Source organism: Anopheles maculipalpis, chromosome 3RL, assembly GCF_943734695.1.
Source record: "Anopheles maculipalpis chromosome 3RL, idAnoMacuDA_375_x, whole genome shotgun sequence".
Classification (NCBI taxonomy): Eukaryota; Metazoa; Arthropoda; class Insecta; order Diptera; family Culicidae; genus Anopheles; species Anopheles maculipalpis.
The window spans coordinates 51,566,291-51,591,240 of NC_064872.1; the positions used below are offsets into that span (position 1 = coordinate 51,566,291).

Sequence of the window (24,950 nt, forward strand, 5' to 3'; positions counted from 1 at the left end):
CGAAGGTGAAAACCTCGAGGTAGTAGAGGAGTTCTGCTATCTTGGGACTGGCGTAACTTCGGATAAAGATGTCAGCAGCGAAATCCGGAGACGCATTATGCAGAGGAATCGTGCATACTATGGCCTCCAGAAGATTTCGAGACCGCACGAAATGTGAGATATATTGCACACTGATTCACCCGTTGGTCCTATATGGCCACGAGTTTTGGACCATCCGAGCGGAGGATACAAACGCCCAAACACGCCAAGAGTTTGAGCGACGCGTCCTCCGGACCATCTTTGGCGGTGTGTTCGAGCATGGAGCGAGGAGCTTGCTGCGCTTTACGGAGAACCGGATATCCTGATGGTGGCAAAGATCGGCAGGAAATGATGGCTTGGGTATATTATGAGGATGCCGGACTCATGCCCCGCCAAGAAGATATTCGTCAGCGACCGCCAGTTCGGCACGAGGCATCGGGGAACACAGCAAGTTCTTTGGCTGGATCAGGTGAAGGGAGACCTGTCGGAGCTCGGGTTCCAACATGGATGGGAAGGTGCAGCCAGGGATCGAGTTTCCTGGAGATCTGTTGTTGACAGGGACATGTCACGACGACGTGCTCTTTAAAAACGCAGGCCAACATGAGTGAGTGACAGTCAGGTTTTGGGCGGTTCGATGATATAGGCGACACCGGTGCCAGCATTCAAACGGCAGGATCGAGGTTCGCATCCGGACCGTCCCCCCTTAGCGAGGACTGACTATCCAACTACGTGGTATCGTCAAGTCTAGTAAACAATTCGATGGCCATCGTGACCTTAGAGGTACTTAAGCCAAAAAGAAGAAGACAATCAAATCATTTTTTGTAACTCATTGCTCCTAAAAATCTTTTTTCCTGATTATCATTGTTTTTAATTTCTATGTAGTTTAGGGAAAATCTACTACTATGAAATCATAATGCGATTCCTTTTCCCTCTTTACTACTACGGCTTCGAGAGGTCTTCGGGTTAAGACTTTGTAAGCTTTGTAGCATCCACGCGGCAATCCATTAGAAGAAACAGCCGACAACAGCCAGAGTTGAAACAACTCTGGGGCTAGGAAACAGGTATAAATAGCGGAAAATAGTGAGGCGAGAGGCAGAAGGTTTTGGCAAGCCACAGGATCAACAACGGCAACAATAAAAGAAGTCCAACTCCACTTCATTGGGGACCCCGACGTGATCATACGTGTTCGGAGAGGAGCTGCCGTTTGAGGATCACGAATCAGCGAGCAAAAGGGAAACAGAAAAAACCAAAGACAGGCGGCAAAAACAGTTCTTTTCAGAACTCGAGCTACTTTATACGCTACTCAGAGTTCTTTTTAGAATTCAAGCTTCCTTTTGATCATTGTCCTTCCCGTCTTGGTTATCATCACCCTCTGGGGACGTTTCAACGGAGAGCAGCATCGTTCCAGAATATCACCCGGTTGCCAACTTTCTCAGTCCGCGGCCAAGTCAAACACGTGAAGTTTCGTGACGCAACGTGAAAATTTTTGTCGTTCGGTGGACGCGTGTGAAGTGTGAACGTGTAGAAATTTTGTGTAGTGTGTGGACATTTTCAAAGAGTGTAGTGAGAAAGTTCCTGCGCAAAAGTGAGCTACTAAACACGACGCGCGTGTGCAAGTGAAGACGTCTCTAGCAGACGGACAACGCTCATCTCCCACACACCAGATCGGCGTCTTATCCCAGTGTCGTCACTCACACCTTGGGACGCTTGATTCGCACAGCACCACACCGTCTACCTGCCATACCTGCTACACCGTCAGCAAGTAATCGGGACGTAAGTTCTTTCGATGCTAAGAACCCCGATAAAAACCATGGCGACAACCAACGACGAAAATCAGCCCACGCAAACCATCCCGCTACTCGATGGTTATGATGAAGCAACCATCACCACGCCGCCGATGACGCCACTACCAAGAGAGAGAAGTTCCGTCGCCCAGCCACAGACTAGCCGCGATGTCATCAGTTCGGTCAAACTGCCGCCATTTTGGACCAGCTCGCCAAATACCTGGTTCATACAGGCGGAGGCTCAGTTTGAGAACGCCGGAACGAAATCAGAGCGCACCAAATACGCTCATCTTCTTACTGCGATGTCGCCTGAAATACTCGAAAAAGTGATCGACATCGTCCAAAATCCTCCAACCAACAATCGCTACACCTTCTTGAAGGACGCTTTGCTGCAACGCCTGTCGATCAGCGAAGAACAACGGATCTCCAAGCTGCTGTACAACGCCGAGATGGGAGATAGCAGCCCTTCAGATTTTCATCGACGACTGATGCAGCTGGCCGGATCTACCGAATTCTCAGATAAGTTGGTTTTTCGTTTATGGTTAGGGCGTTTACCGAAATCAATAGAAATTGCTATTATTTCCATGGCTAAAACTAACATTGCGGAAATATTACCCATTGCTGATAAAATTTGGGAAGCGTCGAAGGGAGCATCGGTTAGTGCGTGTGCCTTAAAGCCAGGTCGGAATGAAATCTCGGAGCTTAGAAGTGAACTGTCAGAACTAAAAAACCTTGTTAAGCAAATGCATGTCTCACGCGATCGCGATCGATCAGTTCCACGTAAAGAATTCCGTAAGCGTAGTCTCTCGCGAGGAAGAATGCAAATGAAAGGGAAAAAGTTTTTTTGTTGGTATCATAACAAATATGGTAGTGCGGCAACGAAATGTGTTAAGCCTTGCAGTTTTGTAGCCAATATGGCTGACAAGAAACGAATAAATTCCACGGATACCGAATCTGTTGGAGAATTCCCATATTCATGCCGACTTTTTCTTCATGATGAAGTTTCTAAACTCACTTTTCTCATAGACAGTGGTGCCGATGTATCAGTGATTCCCAATTCAGTTTTCGGAGTATTAACAAAGTCTAGTGATATTTTGGTTGCAGCAAACGGAACTCCTATTCCAACGTTTGGAGTAAAGTTTCTAAATGTCTCACTTGGATTGCGACGATCTTTTCCTCATTCTTTTGTGCTTGCTGCAGTAAACCATCCAATAATAGGAGCAGATTTTCTTAAGCGATATGGTTTATTGGTCGATCTACGCAACAAACGATTGGTGGATCCACTTACCAATCTCTCCACAAAAGCAAGTATAGCAAAGGTTGATACACCATCGCCCAAATTATTTGCTTTTAACGATGTGTTTACAGGTTTGTTGAAGGAGTTTCCTTCGCTATTGGACTCCCCGGATTTCAACAAACCAATTAACCATCAAGTGGTGCATCACATTCATACCAAGGGAACACTTCCTATCTCAAAACCCAGGAGACTTGACCCAGTTAGGCATAAGGCTGCCCACGCTGAATTTCAGCATATGCTGGAACTGGGCATCTGCCGTCCTTCTTCATCGCCAGTGTCATCACCTTTACATATGGTTGCTAAAACCAATAGTGATTGGAGACCATGTGGGGACTATCGTCAGTTGAACGCGGTTACTATCCCTGACCGATACCCAATCCCACATATCCAAAATTTTGCGATGAATCTGCATAATTGTTCACACTTTACCAAACTAGACATTATAAAGGCATATCATTTGATTCCTGTTGCCCCGGAAGATGTGTATAAAACTGCGATAACCACACCTTTTGGTCTTTTTGAATTCCTAAGAATGCCTTTTGGTCTTAGGAATGCTGGACCCACTTTTCAACGTTTCGTTAATTCAATTTTTCAAGATTTGGACTATGTTTTCGTTTACATCGACGACATTTTAATAGGAAGCACTTCTCAAGAGGAACACATTACACATGTGAGGGAAGTCCTGAAAAGGTTGGCGAAGAACGATGTTAAACTTAAACATTCCAAATGTGTATTCGGAGTACCCCAGCTCGAATTTTTAGGGCATCATATTGATGGCAAGGGTATTACCCCAACCAAGGATAAAGTTGAAGCAATCAATACTTTTCCTCAGCCAAAATCATTAAAGCAGCTACAACGTTTTGTGGGAATGGTGAATTACTACCATCGGTTTATTCCACGAATCGCCGAAATAATGAAACCGTTGCACAAACACATTGCCATCCACACCAAGTTAAAGTCAATCGCTTGGGATTGGTCTCCTGAATGCGAATTAGCTTTTCAAAAATTGAAATCTAGTATTGCTCAGGCCACTTTACTCAAACATCCAAATAATAATGCTAACTACAACATAACTACGGATGCTTCAAACATAGCAGTCGGAGCTGTGTTGCAACAAGACAATAATGGTACTTGGGAACCGCTAGCATTCTTTTCTAAACAACTGTCGGAGGCTGAACAGAAATACTCCACTTTTGATAGAGAGTTATTAGCGATTTATTTAGCCATCAAACACTTTCGATACTACATCGAAGGTAGAGATTTCTTTATCCTAACAGATCATAAGCCTCTCACTACAGCTATTCACTCTAAAGCAGATAAAACTCCCAGGCAATACAGACATTTGGATTATATTTCACAATTCACGTCCGATATTCGCTATATTAAAGGGGAAAGTAACGTTGTAGCGGATACATTATCACGGATTGGGGAAAATTGTGAAATTGGCAGACTAGATTACAATTCCCTAGCTGTAAGTCAAAAGACTGACCCGGAATTAGAAAAGCTTTTAAAAAATCAAGCTCCAACATCAAAATACAAAATCGATAAATTAAACATAAACAATCAAGAGATATATTTTGAGATGTCAACCGGAAATAATCGCCCTTACATTCCAGAGCATTTTAGATTTTCACTGTTCAGGGAACAACATAACATATCTCATCCCGGAATCCGAGCGACTAGAAAGCTTATATCTTCAAAATATTTTTGGCCCAGTATGAACAAAAATGTTAATGAATGGACCAAAGCTTGTGATAGTTGTCAGAAAGCTAAAATCAATCGGCATACGCACACACCTTTGTCTCGTTTTGACCTTCCATCAGGTAGATTCGATCACATACATATCGATATAGTTGGGCCGCTTCCACTTTCCGATAATATGGCGTACATATTAACCATAATTGATAGGTATACTAGATGGCCGGAAGCGTTTCCCATGTCCGATATAACAGCTGAGACAGTAGCTAAAACGTTAGTACAACATTACATATCCCGATTTGGATGTCCCGTAAACATTACTACAGATAGAGGTAGGCAGTTTCAGTCCAAACTATTCGCGGAATTAGCTAAGTTGCTGGGTAGTCATCATATATCTACTACGGCGTATCATCCACAGGCAAATGGATTAGTAGAACGTTTTCACAGACAATTAAAAGGTTCATTGATGGCAAATGACACCTCTGAACGCTGGACTGAGAAGTTACCCTTAGTACTATTAGGAATACGAATATCGTACAAAGAAGATCTTAAAAGTACTCCTGCCGAGTTAGTCTACGGACAGAATTTACGGCTACCAGCAGATTTATTAGCTCCATCGTTAGCACCTATGCCTGAAACACATGATTATGTAACGCGTTTGAAAAATGTTTTTAGCAAAATATCTCCCACTTCACCACGGCAATCGAACACTAAAGTATACATAGATAAGAATATGGAGACCTGTAAAAAAGTATATGTTAGAGTTGATAGGGTTAGAGCTGGCCTCGAACCACCTTACGAAGGGCCGTATAAGGTAATAAGAAAATTAAGGAAATATTTTGTAATAGAGAAAAACGGAAGGCATGAATCCATCTCCGTCGATAGGTTGAAGCCCGCGCATTACATTGATAACATATCAAAAAGGGTTCATTTTACGCTCCGCTAATTAGAGGGGGAGTAGTGTAGCATCCACGCGGCAATCCATTAGAAGAAACAGCCGACAACAGCCAGAGTTGAAACAACTCTGGGGCTAGGAAACAGGTATAAATAGCGGAAAATAGTGAGGCGAGAGGCAGAAGGTTTTGGCAAGCCACAGGATCAACAACGGCAACAATAAAAGAAGTCCAACTCCACTTCAGCTTAATTAATCCGCAATTAAGTGACATTGCTATTATTGTACCATCTCAAATTGATCCTTATAAGAGGATAATGTACCGTAATTTAAGAAAGGAACACAACGTTTTTCCTGAGTATAGAAAACTATCTGCCTTCAGACATCTAGTTTCTAGAAAAAAAATAAACATTTTCGCAGATTCAGCGAAAATTCTCGAGGATTACTCTTCGTTCCTGGGAAGCCCAAGCAAACTATAACGGATGCTCCGCACTACTTGGACTCGATACTTTGAAACAGTGGAATTGTAACACGCTGAGACTATTTGTTGCAGGGCTATTTGACTATCGGATCGACCCTTTGGCACTGCTTACAGAACTCAACCTATACTCTCCGTGTTAGTATGTTACTAGATGTATATAGACGGCTTACTTATTTTGGTTCCTCAAATCCGTTTCTCGTTATGTGCCGTGAGTCCCTAAGACATCGAAGCTGCTGGTTTTTTGGGATTTCGGGGCCTCTTGCGAACAAGATGCCTCAACATTCGCTTAGACTGCGTACTGTTACACCTGCCAATGAATTCCAGATATTTTATGAAACCGCCAGAAATTCGAAATTAACTTACCTAATTTCTCTGGAATTCGAGTAATACTGGATATATTTTTAAACATTTACGTCAGAGAAATTGGACTAACCTTGCTGGGGAGGAAAATGAAACCACAGCAATGAATTTAATGTTGCTAGAAACCTACGGTCAAGAACCATTCCATAGAAATATTGATGACTGATCTCAAATTGTATAAAGTCAATTACCTTCCACCTTGGCCGAAACAGTTTGCACTTTTTTAGGCTCTCTCTCGGTCGAGATAAGACGTCTTGGACATACAATCGTTGATAAAATCCCCCGGGAATAGTTTGCCCACCAAATTCCATTCTTTGCTGCTGAGGTGAGTCGCAAGTCTTTTTCTATCGACGACGCGAAAACTAAGCTGTTTACAAGCGCCGTCAGTTGTGCATTTCGTCATGATTGTCACATGAATGTTTTAGTGACAGTAGTGGGCTGGTTCCAACTTTTACAACAATTAAAGCACCAGCTAATAACACCCTATTGGCTGCTTGTCCAAATTACGCTTCATTAAAAGGGTTTTATTGTTAAGGGGCTACAGCATTGTTGGGTGGATGGAATTGGTCCCCTATTATAGTTTTTAGCTTTATTCGAGAATGAAAAAGATGTTATGAAACTCAGGGCAACTGCCCTTCGCCTTGTTTTGCCTAGAGATGAAACTCCTAGTACGGACAAAATCTTCAACGAGGGAACACTTTGAACGAGACGAGCCACAAAACCTTTCTAACTTATCCCATTAACTTTTCGTTATCTGTATGCAAATTCATCACAAGTCGTCTAAAAATCATCTCATACACTTCAAGTACATCCTGATTGGCAATGTACTCGTGCCTTTCAAATACCCAAAATCCTGCCGGTTCATAAAATGTTTATTTAATTGATAGCCTGTTCCTTCTTACAGTGAAACAAAAACACACAAGCAAACGAGCAACATCCTCACGCGTAGGACAACCATTTGCATTATTAAACACATTCCGGGCAATGTGTTGTTAAAATTCGGTAAATAGCTGTCTACACCATCGAATGGGGGAGCGAGGGAAGCATGTAACTGCGCGACAGTGTGCTAGAATATGTATAATGCAGGCTGTACTGTAAAGCTTCTTCAAGACGAACTAAGCACACAGTTGACTATTTATTGATTGACGTGTGAGTAATCTAAAAGCTGTTAAAGTAAACACATAAGGGTACATGTGTTTTGGGGTCACTGTTGAAGGTTGAAAACAGACAGGTACATGAAAATTACGGCATCAAAAATTTAAGCACCAAAAAGGTAAACATTAACTCAATTAAAAATTACAGAACCAATATATTCTACGAAGGCTTTCTCTATCGTAACTCTTTACAGTTAATACCATACCAGACACATTGTTTGATTGGCAGATAATTATAAAGCCATAAATAATATTGAACTATTTAAACGGGGCAACATTTATACAAAACACTATCACAGCAGTCCAATAGTGATTCTACCCGGCAACACGCTAAACAGTAATATAATTAACGCTTAGTTTCTCTAGCGCTCGGATTTGCGCCAAGATCCTTTACGACACAAACCCAAACCAAAACAATACCATTCTCGAGTCGACAATAAAATCACCAAATTAGATTGCCAAGATACGGCCAAAGCTGCTAACCACTTTTCTGCCACCTTTTTTCTCCTAACAAAATACTCGTAAACCACAGTCCCACGAGTGCCAAAGAAGGTATGCAGAGACCAATTTAAAATATTCTTCAACGGTAGAACCGCGCCAGGAATGACGATCAGTAACGAAAACTGAGCAAAAAAAATAAGAAACGTTTCAAGCGGCGGCATTCGATTTGGGCGTCGGGAGATTCACCAACCGCCATACCGAGGGCACACCAGGGAAGCGAAACAGCAATAAAAGCTGATGCTGGTTACAAAACGAGACGATTTGCTCAGCACCTTCGCTTTCATAGATTTCATGGGAAGCTTCGTAATGACATAAAATCTAATTTGCGCTTTTTCTCACATTCTTGTCAGAATGAAGTCATTCCTGTGCAAAATAATCCCTAGAAAGAATGTTAATTGATGAACAAGTAATAAGAAAGGATGTAAGGATGCTTTCTTCACACGGCTACGATCGGCTCATCGCCTCACAGTAGCACATCTTTTCTAGCATCTTTAATTGTATTTTTTTTTTCGGTTGCGTGATATGAACGCTTCCCGGAATGGAAGCCAACAATTAAGCTTTTGTAATAAACAACGGAAAATCAAAACATTTTCCATCCGACAGCCTGCCTGCAGTAGGCAAATCAAAGTAAATGAAATACGGTTTTGAAGAAATGTTTCCGCTTGCATGGAAGTAAACACAATCAAGCGTTTACGATAACAGGAAGATCAGCGAGGAGGCGAAATATTTTTAAAATATGGATCAAATATTTGCATCGGGGCTTCACATTTGCGAGACCTTCGCCATGGCCCTGCGAACAGTTTGCGTAGCAAAACGTACGATTTTTTGCTATTTCAATCGATTTGAATGAATGCTTTTCAGCCATGACGATGCTTGAAAATGATACGACCCTATGATTGATTTCCACTCCGATGCTTACACGGTTTTAAGAATTTCACTCGCTTTTCCTAGTACCGCCATCGCTTAATGGTTCACCGACACGAAGCAAAGTCAAGTACGGTGGCGGATGCGCTGCCGTACGTAATGGTGTCACTAGCAGCATTGCAACAATTACATTCCTGCACGCTCACAGCGAATGCTGTGCTGCATTGTACACTTTGTTCATTGGGGTTCTTATTTTTGCTTTTATGAAAGCTATGCACATCATCGCAGATCCCGTGCAGAAATTGCAACGCAAACGTTTCAAGGCATTCTTAATTTTGCCATGCTATTGTTTTTTGTTGTGTTTCGCTCGCCTAACGTACCCCTACAATTTAGGTCAATTTAAGCCCAGACAGGCAGCGGATTGCGAAAAAACTTCAAAAAGGTCCTAAATGAATCGATCCACCGTAAAGATCAAAAAGACATCTCTTATCTGTGCTATCGACCCAATTAATGAGCAGTATTCGATGTAGAGCAATTTTGGGAAAATAAAGTTTTTCAATTGCAATACCGCCTCCGCCGAAGCCGCCCTACTACAGACATGAAACGAAAGTTCAACAAACAAAAAATAATCCTTGCCTGATCATAGAAAAGTACTGCCTTCGTTCGTCTGGCTCTTGTGCTACGGGGGTCGCCGCCCAGAGAAAAACCCTTTTCAAAGTCGTAAACGTCGACTATCGGAACTGTTTTGTTGTCCGAACAATCGACCAACGACCACCGCATGTGACATGCGTGTGGCAACCGTCCGTTCCACCGGACCGCTTTTCGCTTTTTGAAGACCTTTTTCCTGCCCAAAACAGGCTGGCTTCTTTCTGCCTCTTCGGTCGGAAGCATGAACGGAAAGGTTTCCGGTGAAGAAGAATTTCGGTCAGCAATTTTAACTCGCCAGCTTCGTACCACCCAACAAGGGTAGCAGGAAAACGGCCAACCAAAACATACGCACTTCACCGAATCGCACCAAACTCCGGGAGCGACCGGAGATCTGATAAAACTTTTAGCCAAAAGCCGAATGCAAACGGGTTGCGTATGGGTTCCGTGCATACGGATTTAGGTGCGGTTTCCGGCTGGATGAAGACATTAAGATCGCAAACTCAACTTCGAGAAAGCTCCGGCACGCTACCGTCCTCGCAACACGCAACCCCGATTCCCTTTTCCAACTGTGTGTGTGTGTGTGTGTGTGGAGGGAAACACAACTGACTCCAAACCACGATTTTGGGCATTCGCAAACCGAAGGATGTGGTATCTGTAGGAGTGAATCGAGAAACTTACTATCACGTACTAGCGATGCATAAAACATGACAGAAGGCGAGGCGTAGAAAGGAAAAAAGTTTGATTTCTATACCCAATTTCTGTTCGGCTTCGTCGTTCGCTACCACGCACAAACCTGAAGGGTGAAGTTATAGTAATCAAAAAGCTGTCGTGCAGTTAGTTGCCACATAAAAGCGTAAAGCAGCGTCATAAACAGGTACAACAGTCGATGACGTTTCGCTTAAAGTTAGATTCAAAATCAAACGTTATGGCGAGATAGTTGCGAGTCTCGCCGGTGGGAGCATTTGGATTTCAAAGAATGTGTGCGCCCTGAAAACTGATTTACTTTTATGTTTTCTTCTACGTAAGAACCTCGATTATATTTGAAGTTAAAAGTTAATCGAACCAGAATTTCTTCAAATACCGTAGAACTCAACCAGTCCGTTATAATGGCGAAGTCCTGTAAGTGTGACACAATTTAATTGCGCATTTTTCGCAGGGATTCGTAAATCGCAAATGCGTCTCCATCAATCCGTGTAAGAAATATACTCATTTGCTCGGGTGCATTGTGTTGGATTGAACACATTGTTAAGGTTGCCATTTTTTTGTTTCGTTACATTGCATCTTTAAGAGAAATTTTCACAAACTTCTCGTGGAAAGAAAATGCAGCTGATGAAAATAACATTCCGTTAAAGTTTGCATCGTAAGGAATGTGTAGATCGTGCCAGCATTAAACAGGTTCTGACAAATACTGGTGAGTTTGATGCATTCTTTTCACTCAAAGAAATGTGTTAATTATTTACAGAAGAGCACAAGAAGTCAAACGCTAGGAACGTTGTTGGTGAAAAAGATTTCTCCAAAAAAAAGATTAGATTTCAATTTTCGTACTATGTACAGCTCAACAAATTGCAACTATTACAGTCCACATGCATGCACACAAGCTAATTTATGTCGGATTTCATAGATTTTGTTGTACCAGATTTTACTATTTTACCATCCACCTCTCAACAACATTTCGCCACAGAAAACAAAGAGACCATCAGAACAGTGATACGTGTTCCAAGAGTAAAGAAAATCCCCAAAAAACACTACGCAGAACGACCGAATATCCATTTATCTCGCCTTCCACAAACACACACACACACACACCCACAGTCACAGTAATCAGTTAAAGGTGATTATATTAGCCTCGGTGATTTAGTTACTTGATTTGCTTTTGCTCAAGGATAGTTCATCAGACAAACTCTATTATGTGTTCATTTGCTTTTTCACCATGCGTCCGCAACATTCGTTCTGCACGTGGAGAGAATCTTTGCTGTGAATCGCTAGAATATGGGATTCTAGGATTGTTAGCATCGTGGGATAGCACCCATATCAAGGATTATGTACGCTTTTTGTGACACTTGATCGTCCGTTCAAGGGTAGCTTGAAGTAGGTGTGATAAATATTTTCCTTACATGGTAGGATTTGTCCCAGTTTTAGACCCTTTGTAAGGAGTCTGGTTGATAAATTAGTAATATTTAGGAAGCCACCTTCTCCATTGGTACCGCATCTTCTGTATTGAACCTTTTTTTTTATGCAATCAAATGAAACCGATCGGAATGTAGCGTTGGTTCCAAACGTCCGGTGCTATTTTTAGTCATGTGACGGTGTGTTGCTCTGATGATGTAAATCGACCTCCGTCCGTTGAATGGATTCGGACCGAGCAAATCGCTTGAAGGATCATTGTCGAATTTTGTGATGGTTTCACTGATACTGTGACTAGCTTTGTCAAAGCATGGTATTCCAAACTGCTGACGCATCAGACGCTGTTACGTATCCACTTTTCGAAGTACTTTGGTCCAAACAGCAGTGGACCTCTAAACAATAGATTGTGTAATGATTAGGATGTCCATTTCAAGGATAATTTGTCACGTACCAGGCTCTTTAGATGAAGCCACAACAACAGCAAACTTTGTACGTGATCAAGTAAAATGTAGGCTACGCTTAAAAAGCAATTTATTGTTCCGCTTTACTTCTCACTCTTGATGATAGATGGTTGAAACCCAATCGTTTTACTGCAGTTAAGGTAAATGTTCAATGTTTGCATTATATTACTTGGAACAAATATTTAATGATAACTCGTTACAGCGTTTACATAACTTAAACCTACTCAAAATGTGTTGGTGGGTATCAATCATGGAAATGACCGACTTCAGATTGCTGGAACCGAACGTAACGCCAAGTAGAATTGCTCGTGTTTTTTTGTTGAAAGATGTTCCGGCAACATGCAATTCATTCCTTGCCCTGCTGTAACCGACTAATTGATTCTTGTGTCACATAAAAAAGCTCGATTATGTTCACAAGGAATGTAATTTCTTTCTTTCAATCATGCAATCAACGTTTGTCACTTTATTCTACATCTGTTCTTCGTACCAAAAATCCATTACTTACTTCGAAAGACTGACATCGGGGGTGAGACAATTTCCAGGACAGCGGGTAAATTGTAGCAAATTCAGGGTGGAATATTTCTCGAGCACAAAATACATCGGTAAACGAAATGTCTTGATAAATCAAAACCTATTACTTCTGAGTTGTGATTACTTGCAATACAAACAGGCTAGTGTTAATTTGATAAATGTGAGCAGCAGTGCTTGTTGCTTTCCCTGTCTTTATTTATTGAAACGTAGTCAAACATATTTGGTGCAAAATTTCACTCTACCAGTCTTCGTTGTCGTAACATAAATCTTCATTTTTTCAGCCATAATGAAAGTCAAATAAACTAATTTATCTTTCTATCAAAAGCGAAACATGCCAGAGCAGCCATAGAATGCTAAAATTCTTGTACCCTCTTCGTGCATTTTTTGTAAATTTATTATATCCTATTTTATACTGTTACTGCTATGAGATCGACCCCGGGTGAGAAAAGCAACAAACGTGATACAACGCAAGTTTCGGCCCGTAACAACAATAAATACGCAATTCCTTAGCATCCCGAATAGCAACCCTTACTGCATAACTTATCAGCGATCACAATCCGCTACAAATGTTTGCTTTTAAATAATCCTTAAATTTGTGTCACGATCACAAACACTTATCCATCTTCAACTTTAGCGTGTCGGTGTCAAAATAGCTAATGGTTGAACGTGGCAGTAAACGTGAAATGTACGACTAATTGTACGAAACGCTTCACGCCCAGCACGCTCCCGCTTGCACGAACGGTGAAACGAAGCTGCTTATAAAATCATTTTAGCCCGAGTAAATAAGCGATGGCACGGAGAAGAATTTGGCGAAAAAAGTGGTAAGTGACATAACTGTCGAATCTGACGCTACTTCCGATGCCCGTAGGCCCGAGGTCATGATTTGCTAACGAAACGTGACGAATGCTGTCAGTGTGCCGTTGGAAGGAGACTCGCTCATGAATATTGAAGACAAAGGCAAGAAGAAACTTTGCCCAGCGTGAGCCGCAACTTCTGGCAGCTGTAAGTATGCTGTTTGTTTGGATCGTGTTTTGAGTTAATGGTGTCTGCTGTTAAATGGAATTTTCACTCAATAAGGAAATTACTCGAAACGATTAAACATCGCCCCAACACCCGCTCCTGTTGCTGTTCAATTGTTGAACAATATATTGACAAAAGCAAAGCGAGCGGCGCTCATCGTTTGTCAGCTTTGGGGGTGTTTGGTTATTTTTAACTATACTTTAAATGCAGAAGAATATTAAGCGGGTGACAAAGCACAGTTCGGGTTAGAAATTGTAGAAACAAACTCGGCTTTTGTACGTTATTTATGACATTTAATGTTATTTCATTTGATTAGGAAGGTCTTCACTTGGTAGCATCGGGTAATGGCAGGACCAACTGTCCAATGTCGGGTATAATGAAGCCAAGAAAGCTGGAAATGGTGTCCCAAAATCTCTTGTCGAATGATAGTTTATAGGTTCAAAGAAGAGGAAAAAGACGAAGGATAAATCTAATTTAAACATTTAAACGTTACAACAATTTTAAATATTATGAGTACCAAGTAACAAGGAATATGGCCTGGCAGCTATCATGAAATAAAAATGTCTACCAAAACATTGAAGTGCTTTCATGCAGGTGTTGATTGGAAAACAAATCCAATAATAATCAGCAATGCTATGCTTATTCCGACATTTTTTCTTACAATTCCTAACACAATCACAGCCGACCGATTTTTTTTCCACTTCAAAAAACGAAACAACAAACGAAATTCCGAAACTCGCCCAATTACGCAGCTGATAAAGGTCAAGAACTTCACTCCACAAAGGTATTCGTGAAGCAAAACGAAGCAAGAAAATTGAATAATTAGATTGTGTTTCTACAAGAAGTAGATTAAAGTTCACTTTCCCATAACTCGCCACGGCGTACAGTCGTCGAGAGTGGACACTTTAATACGAAGAAAAAAAATCGAAGACTTCAGCGCGTGGTGGCTTATGCGGCTTAAGCTGCCTTTAGCTTGAAGTGCTTTCAGCCAACGCATCAATTTAAGTTGTTCGGTATCAGCCCAAGAGAAACGATCGAGCGCCAGTGTGAAAGCGTCGAAATCGGGACTAAACGAAAAGCAATTGAAGAGTTTTGTTGGAAAGTGATATCTCGGCGCAACCAAACACTTCCTTCCTCCCGGCGCACTTTTGCTTTCACCGCAGTCCTGGGGGGCGAAAGTTGTGCCAATAAAGTGTGCAATAAAGCGGGAAAGGAGCAGTGCAGTTTCGGTTTTTACACAACTTTTTTGGGAAACATGATGAACGGTGAAATGTTGTTTTTATGTCTTGCGATTTGTCTCTAATCTTACACCACCGGTTTACTTTAAAGCTTGCCAATGGACGATAAAAATAGTATATTTCCCATTTCAGCTTTTCACTGTGAAAGGTTGAAGCTGGCAAATGGTTCCTATACTCACCTTCCGGAAACCACCATGTCTATTTCCGGTTCGCCTTTTTCTTTGGCAGTGACTGAGGGGAGTCTTTGAAAAACCTTTATTTCGAACAATCGGGCCGTGCAGAAGTAGTGTTTGTTATTTTTCATTTAATTTCCGAAAGTGGAACCGAGCACAAGTAACAATACGAGCCCGCTTTTCACTGCCGAAACAACACATTGCTTTTGCCGTTTATTTACATCAATCTTGGCTTCAAATACAAAAGAGAGAGAGAGAAAAGCCTGTGCGCATAATCTTGAGATTTGGTAACTGAAAATCCACAACACTACACACAAAGCAAACATCATAATCTCATACGATCCGTTCGCTTCCCAGCGTCCCTGTTGACGTTTGGCAAAGATTGACGTAATTGGCGAACCTTCCGTCGATCGAAGGTTCCAAATTCCAAACCAAATGTAAACCTCGTGCTCGGTTAAACCCATCGACAGCCCATCTAGAGCGAGAGAGAGAGAAAGGCAGAGATTGCGATACACATTCAAGCGGGTTGTGATGACCAATCGTATCACACGCGTCCCACAGGACTGACCAAAGCTAGCAGGGATTACGGATTGGCGATCTACGCCACTAGTCACTGCCACCACGCATGCCGACCACTTGTGGCTCGATGGAGCGATTATTTGATAAAGGATACGGCTGCAAAAGTCAATATCCGGCAAATGTGGGTTTTGGCAAAAGCTTTCGGAGCCGGAAAATGACGAAGCTTTCCCATTTTTCACGCTCAGCTGGCGGAAAGAATGGCTTAATGGTAGAAGCTGGTTCGGTGCATACACCGAACCGTACTGACACCATATGCGGTTAAGCCAGCCATGTGTGTTAGCCGTTTAGGTGTGTTATTGTGAAGCTCAACGGGATGTGGTATCGATGAGGCAAGAAGCTGGCGTGGTAAGAAACGATAAAAGTTCATCTCATCATCTAAAAGCACTCAAGCGATGCTCGGAAGGCGAATCGCTTTAATCGCTTGCCAGTTGTTTTAGCCTGTGCGAAGTGTCATTTGAATGGTTTATCGATTGGTTCAGGCAATTCCGTGCGAATCAGACGTTAGAAATTATTAACCAGTATTTTATATTGATACGAATGTATGGAAATACATTATGCGAGTTAAGGTTTTTGAAAGATTAACCAATTTGGCAATATGATACCTATGTGACAATATGGTACCAATTATTTTCGTAAGCCATGTTCGACATGACCTAGTAAGATGTTAAATCAAGAAACCGAGCATCATAGCCAAAATTAAAAAGGTACTAATAAAATTCATGCAAGAGTGTAGAACGAGATAAACTCATAGGATCATCACAGCAGTACAAGAATTTTTGAGAGCATAATTCTAACTAATCCTTTTAATCTTTGTTCTGCAGACTTGCCCCCCTTGCTAGAAGGTTACGTCGGCAGCTATCGAACGGGGTTTTTCGGAGGTAAATCCACCACCGACCAAATCTTCACTCTTCGGCAGATCCTCCAGAAGTGTTGAGAGCGCCACATCCCTACGCACCACCTGTTTATCGATTTCAAGGCGGCCTACGATACCATAGATCGAAATGAGCTATGGAAAATGTTGTCGGAATCGTTCGAATCTCACAGGGGTCGGAGGCAAGGGGACGGACTCTCCTGTCTACTGTTCAATATAGCATTGGAAGGTGTCATGCGAAGCGCGGGGCTAGACAACGATATCCGTGGCAAGATTCTCTACCGGTGTCTTCAATTTCTTAGCTTCGCGGATGGCATTGACATCGTTGACAAGACGACAGCGGAAGTGTGTGAGGTGTACACCCGTCTGAAACGTGAAGCAGCAAGAATTGGATTGATGATCAATGCGACGAAGACGAAATACCTGCTTGCCGGAGGCTCTGATCGTGACAGAGCTCGAGTGGGAAGCAGCGTGCTAGTCGAAGGTGACAACCTCGAGGTGGTAGAGGAGTTCTGCTATCTTAGGACTGGCGTAACTTCGGATAACGATGTCAGCAGCGAAATCCGGAGACGCATTATGCAGAGGAATCGTGCATACTATGGCCTACAGAAGACTTCGAGACCGCACGAAATGTGAGATATATCGCACACTGATTCACCCAGTGGTCCTATATCGCCAAGATACGATGGCTGTGGCATGTTATGAGGATGCCGGACTTATGCCCTGCCAACTGGGGGTAGTACAGTTTTTTAGAGCATATTCAACTTATTTTCAAATACTGGGGAAAAATATTATTTGTTAATGTTCGGCTTAAAGGGAAAAAAATAAAAAAACAATGGTTTTTAATTAGTTTTAGTTTCATTTAAGTGATGTATATATTATATATTTGACTTGGACGTGTATTTTAACTTGGACCTTTTTGATATCTTATTAACTATACTTACAAACTTATCAATTTGTTTTTCAAAAACAAGGAAATATTCGATTGTATTACGATTGTGTACTTCTAAACCTAAGTAATAGACTTCATTGATGCGATGATTTTCTATGTAGTAGAAACTTATCAAAAGACCGAACATACGGCCCAAATCCTCGACTTGGAGATCAATGAGACAAAACCTAAAATGGCAACAGATACTAATGCCGTCGTGGTAATTTATAGGACAGGTGATCGCACCTTTGAAACCGTTAAATATTTTAACTACATATATTGGTGTAAAAGTCAATCCCGATAATAACAAAGAGCACGGAAAAACGTGCCAGAGGAAGATTTTCAATTGAATCGGACAAAGCTTGATCCGTATAGAACATTTAGAGTCCGTCTCAAATAAAATCCTGAAACAGAAACCGTGTTCAAAACTGACGAATGTCTCTAAACCTCTCGAAAGGAAAATGTTTAGAATGATTTTTGACCCAAATTGTAAAAGAACAGTTAAAAAGACCTTACAATGACTTGATCTATAAATTATACAAAGGTCTCACCACTATACAGTGAATAAGATTTGCCATACTCCTCTTGGTACGCCACATTTGGAAGATGAAGATGGAATTGATAGTGAACTGACAGAGGACAGCGCAAGACCGTGAGTGATCCCTATGACATTTAACGCATTTTTTCCTTGTAGCGCTTGATAAGTAAATAAGTCAGAATTATTTAAATGTACTACAAATGACATATGCTACAAACATTTTTCAATCAATATACATTATTCATAGCACACAATACAACACAAAGTTTAACATTGTTGTGAACCCGGCTACGATCTACACCATTTGCTATCAACTCACGATAATGCTCATGAACAACCTACTGACACAAATGTATAGAACGAAAAAGGCAAAAAACTCCTCACAAGACTGCACCGGTCGGAACCGACCGATGTCAAAATCACACTCTTTCTCTCTAGAATCTTTTTCACCAGACACCACATGACGGTTGCACAACATCCCGATAACACCCCTAGCTCAGTTTGCAACAATGCAAAAGATCTTTGTGCACAGTCTTTGGTTTCCATTTTCGCCACTCGGTCGGTGGGGTGAATACAGCAAAATAAAATGAAATAAAATAAAACAGTCTGCTTCTTGCAGACAAGTACAAAGGTAAACAATGTATAGCCTCGCAAGCAAAAACCGTCCATAGTGCAATCTACCAGAAGCTGAGAGTGAATATCTACGTGATATGAAAATTTACCTTCACCATTTGACGTGGGATAGTCTAATAAACCGTACCGTAGGTCTGCTGTTTTATGCTGGGTTTTTTTTGTCGCTTGTCTCTACTATGAAGCAGCTACAATGATATTGGTAGCACCCACTCATAAACCATTGCTTTGCCTACTGGCGTGCGATATGTTTTCCCCGGACAGCCCACCCCCCCCCCCCCCTCACCGGGGGACCTGCCGGGACGGTGCGGAAGCTTTTCGATTCTTCGTACTAATAAATTCGGACGGCATCAATAACATGATGGGAAATGGCTTTCGCCGTAACACCTACTCACCCCTCAACCTGAACCGCTGCCAGTTCAATTCCGGATCAATGAATAGATTGCGCGGAGGCCATGAAATTCCACCTGGAACGTATAGCTTCCAGTTACAGCGAAACCACCCATCAAGCGTAGCGATCATGAGGGCTTTGTTTTAAAATACTCTTTCCAAGTTTCGGTTTTCCTTTTGTGCCGATCGGAAACAACAGGACGAAGTGTAAAGAAGAAGTGTATGGGCATGTACGTAGGATAAGGTTTAAATCATTAACATCGTTCACTGTAGCAAGCAGTGCGTAAGTATTTATAATTAGAACGCAAAAATGACTGGTTCTGCAGCGGCAAATTAATTAAATTGTCACTGTTTTACCAGAGTCACCCAGTTACCTTAGTTGGCTAGTCGTTTTGCTAGCAAAAACAAATCCTTGTTAGTGTTCTGCTCGCTCTGGGCGAACTAACCAACAGTGTGCGTCTGTCTAGTCCACAAACCAGAATTCTATTTACCAAGCGAAAATAATCTACTAATGCTGAATGTTGTGTGTGTGTGTGTTTTTTTCCTCTATATATGTGTGTGATTTCATCATGCAAGTACTCCTTTTGTGCAGAGCTATTTATTTTGCTCGAAACCCCTTTTAATTGGCTCACGTGCACTCGTGCCCTGGCCCTTTTTTTTCTTGCCTGTGTATGGCCTCAAACCCCTCATGAATGTACCTCAATCTCAACCTAAACACGCCATGCGTAATAACCGGCAACCGTAATTAGCTCCGTTGGATTACATTAACAAATAACGCATATTATATTTGCTCACTCTAACATCCTCGGCAAGCGAAATTAAATGTCAGCGGTGCTGAATGTTTCATTCCACAGACAGATCTCATTAAATTGTGAAATCCACTGAAATATCCTTAAAAAAAAAAAAACAAGTGAAACTCGGTAAGCACAAATCGTATGACCCGATACTAAATATCTCTGCTGCATATTTTATCCGATACTCCGGATTCGTGCGCCTAAATGTTACGATAGAAAACGAAGAAAAATGCCTGATACCTTATTGCAAATAAAGAAGCAATAAAAACGTTTGAGCGGATAGCGGATTTTACATTTCGGTAACCTTCGTCCAACAACTCACTCAGATATGCGTGATAAAATATTCACTTTTCCATCAACTGGTCCATTTGTTCCATTAAAAAAAAAAAAGTTGCGGTACACTACCAGACACAATCATCACATTTCGTAATGATTCAATGAATTGTGTTAATATTAAACCACAACCTATGAACTATTAATGAACAAGCATTGCCCGTAGAAGCGCTTTCTTACACCTGAACATGGTCTTTCTTAAGTAAATAGTTCTTTCATGGTGCTAATTTGTGGGTGGAATTAATTATATATAAAACATTTGACGATTTTTTAATCCAATTTTTCTACATCCCTCTCAGAACGGGCTGACAGTCGACGGAATGTAATTTAATCATCGTAATCACTCATAGTCGTGTTCACCTTCGAGCTGAAGTATGTAACCGATCTGCTTCATTAGCGAAATAAGCTTAATTTTTCGCCCCCCCCAAAAAAAGACAAACACGTGTCGTCAAGTGTAAAACAGCGCGAGCAGCATTTTTAGTAATTAACAATCAATTAAACTGACTTCCATAAGAACGGTATTTAGTGAGGAGAGTAGAAGATTTATAAAAAAAAAATCCATCCACAAACTGCGGAATGTCACGTGTAACCAGAATCTTTCCTGCTAATGAGAGTGAATAAAAATGCTAAGCGAAAATTGATTAAGTTAATTGCTTTCGGCTGGTCCGCGTAACGCTTTTCCGATCAGTGCCGCAAAAGAAGAAGACATCAAACCTATATCCCCACGCCGGTACTCGCACGTAGCAATTATGTTGAACGTGACACATCAAGAGAACCACAGTAAGAATGCATGTTAAGCTACGCCACGCTTCCCCGCAGCAATCGCGTCCCCGGCAGCCCGTTTCTTCCCATTTGGCTTTTACCTGCACTGGATGAAATTTCACTCCGTCAGCAGCAGTATAATGATGGCCACCCGAGGCCAAGCCGCAGCGTACTCCAAAAATGATGAACGAGCAGGGTTTCACCACTTCGACGGTTACACACCAACTCTTTGTGCAGAGTGTGCCAGTGGTCGAATGTTGCAGCGGTTTCAAATCCCTTCGCAAAACAATGCTGCTGGAGCGCGGTAGCTTTCGGTGGTATTAGCGGTGAACGGTGATGGAAAACTATTCCCCTAAGTACCTGGCCGGCAGTACAGTAAGGCGCATTTGCGAAAATAATGTTAAGCGGACGCACACATGCATTGAAATTTATTATCTCAATCTGCCCGTACCCTTTAGCACCAAAAATTGTGCCCGCATGTTTTTAATATATTCAAAACAAATACACCACCACTTCTTTCACTGCTCTGGCTTGCCGACAGCCACTTGGTCTGCAACCGACCCGTACCGTACGATGTCACCAGAGCACTAGACCGCCACCTCGCCAAAGACCACAATCCCACTTTCACTAGCGCTCTGTAAGATGGTGGTGGCGTACAGAAAAGGAGCAATCTATTCCAGCTAATTTATTACACTTGTAATGCGAACACTTCGATAAAGCACAACACACACACACACACACACACACACACACACACACACACACACACACACTTCCCTGACACTTGCCCACACTATACAGGCGTACACGTACACTTACGCGGACACGTTTGTTCATCGAAACCTTAAAGGTTGCGTCGTCTTAAACTTTTGATTCGGGCAGAAGAAGCACGATTTCCGTTAACTCGATGTGTATATCCTCACGTGGGGACACAGAGCGAATGACGAACGGTGTGTTGCTTGCGCTTGCTACAACCAGCTCAGAAAGACTGAATGAATCCAGTGGATGTGAGTCGTGTTATTTATCAATCGTATCACCATCGGCCGAATCCTTTTTCTCTCGAAAAATCTCTCTCTCTCTTTCTCTTCTTTATCACCTTCTTTTTGTATCACAAATATTCTCTCGTAATGGCCACCGGTTGGATTGTTTATGCAAACGGATTCAAGCGAACGAATTCACCCTGCCGCTGCTTCCGTTCGGCAACGATTAAAACGTGCGCCACCAGGCGCCTCCATTCACTGTTGCATTCGGCTACGGCTGAAGAAAACATCTGTTTCCGTTAACATCTCTCACGAATCTTTTGCATGGCACGCGCTCTCTCTCTCGCGCGCGCATGCATGGTCTCACCACACTGATCGAGAGCGAATCAAGCAAGCGAAGAGACCACACGCCGCGTTGCTGTACACAAACCAAAATAATAATAATCGAAAACAACAACAACAACAAAAACACACTCACATTCGAAGGATAAGCGATAAAAAAACACGGTTGTTTTGCGTATGTGTGTGATAGAGATGGAGCAACAGTGCAACAGACGCTTTCATCCGACACAAACCAGCCATGCTTCCCGTCGGCTGTTTGTTTACTTTGTGCATTGGAAACAGTTCAGCACACCGGTAGAACGGCAACGCAAACCGTTGGCCGCGAGCTTCTTGTCGAGAAACCGTTCCGAGCAACTTTTTAATGGAACAACAATAATCGGTGCGGTTATTACTCCAGGCCGTTCTATTCCACTGGTTGGGCAAAACCTGCCGAAGCTAATGGCTTAGCTGAGATGTATACAACATTCGGCCAATTCCATTCGCTTTTAATAGCAAACTTTAAGGCACACTTTAACCAACTAATGGTGGTGGATAGTAGGGCGAAGCGTTTATGAGTACATACTATGAGATTGGTAATGTTGATCGCTGATTTAGTGTGAAGAGAAATGGTATTCATGTCACTGTCTTGAGGGTTATTTCATTGGCGGAAAATGAGCCAACTCGTTTGACCCTCTCGTTGCAGTCCATGGAACAATTTATAGGGATTAAATATATAAACGCAAAGGGCTAGAACATATAGTCTTTTTCGGTTAAATAACCCTGTTGAGGTCTCAGCTTAGACTTTAAATCTACCAGTTCAAATGAAGACTATCGAGACCATCGGTGAGAAAGTCCAGCGTACTTGCGTCGAAAACATAAATCATTTTGTTTCTTGACCTTTCCTGTGCACTTAAATCATTTGTTGGCTAGTTGCTATCGTAGTTTATAGCTTTCATGAACAATTAACACAGTCCATGACCATGTAAATATACCATTGATCATTAGCAATAGACAACAAATTACTAAAAACGTTTCGATTTCCCTAAAATAGGAACAGAAGCGATTGAACCAAAATCAATCGTCAAATTAACCTTTGATATTATCCAAAATACATCACTAGAGAAAAACTTTCCTTCATCAAACTGCATGCAAACGAAACATTGGCTCTAAAGTAAAAGAAGAAACAACCAAAAGCATCAGTAACATTATCATTTTAACGTGATAAACGAGCGGCGTATCCATCATGCTAATATACAATGATTTTCTTTCATTCAACAGATGTGACAAACGATGTTTTGCTGCTTTTGGGCACTTTTATCATTTCGTTCAATTCTCATGAGACGTCGCAAAACAACAATTATCGGCAAGCTGGCTTTTGTTACACCTCTCTCTCTCTTCAAATGAGGGCCCTTTTTTGTTGAAGTTTCCATCATGACTGGCAGAGCGGAAAATGTAATCATTATTGGTTGGGGATTTTATCGCGTAATCTATTTTTAACACGGTTTTTTAACGCACTGCACATTCCAATAATCCAAAAACACTGTTGTGCAGTAAATAATATATTCTTTCTAGAGGACTTTTTGGGGGACTTTCGATTTTGGGTCATGTGAAATAGCCATAGAACAACATGTTTGGAACTATGCAATGCAAAACTGGGTGAATATTTTTTGCCCATCTAATAAGTTGAATCTGAGGTGGATGGAACGAATAAAATGAGTAATTCTAGATAATGGTTAAGGATTCAAAACAATCACGCTTGTTATTTTCACTTTTATTGCACTTCTATTGGAAAATAATGAAATAGGTTTTCTTTGGATATTGTTTTCAAAATTAAATTACTTTCAAATTGTTTTGAAATTTGTTTTGAACTTTCATAACGTCTCTTTGGCTAATCCCGTTCTTCGAGGGTCCTTTGACGAAGCCAGTTTTACGTGAATTTTTGTTCAGTTTGTAGTCCTGTCTTTGGGCAAGGACCCTTGTGCTTCATCAAATCTACCAATCTTCTTCATCTTATATTTTTCAGGATCACTTTTCACGTTCTTTATTAAGTTTTTGTTTTTTTTAGACCCACACACGACACGCAAAGATAGAAGTAACGTAAATCAAACCCAAAAATAAGATCCCATGTTACAAGCCACTTACCCAAGAAGAATAGTTTAACAAATATATGAATGATGACAATGCATAGACAAAATCATGCAATAACAAGAGGAAACAGTAAAATTTGGGGGGAAAAAATCACAAAAATGAAAAAAAAAACAAAACTTTTTTGTCACCTCCAATTGGCCGTTATGCTCGACATCAACCAAATTATACTTTATCTAAAATTTCAAATTTTCAATCTAAAATTCTTGCAATGAATTTCTTTTTCGAGCAGTTCACGCATCATTCGTAACAACGAGCTAACCTGGTCGGTTTTTTTAATTGACAACTCAGGCAACACAAATGTCAAACTTTTTATGTTACGTCAAACGCTGTCAGCCTTGCTTTGCTTTGCGTACCTGGCACATTTTGCTCAAGTTGCTGATTTTACGCTAAATATTGTCGCAACAATTTTACAAAGTGGCGTGTTTTAAA

At 41.5% G+C, this 24,950-nt stretch overlaps 2 protein-coding genes across 2 annotated transcripts in view; both read right to left on the reverse strand.

Moving 5' to 3' along the window:
- LOC126562268 (uncharacterized) overlaps window positions 1-24,950 on the reverse strand; it is a 55,273-nt gene that overhangs the window by 12,952 nt on the left and 17,371 nt on the right. The gene's annotated exons all lie outside the window — the stretch shown is intronic.
- LOC126561728 (protein hu-li tai shao) overlaps window positions 24,936-24,950 on the reverse strand; it is a 272,847-nt gene continuing 272,832 nt past the window's right edge. The window contains exon 13 of the mRNA XM_050218036.1: window positions 24,936-24,945. The gene's annotated coding sequence lies outside the window, so the exon portion shown is untranslated. The remainder of the gene's footprint in view (window positions 24,946-24,950) is intronic.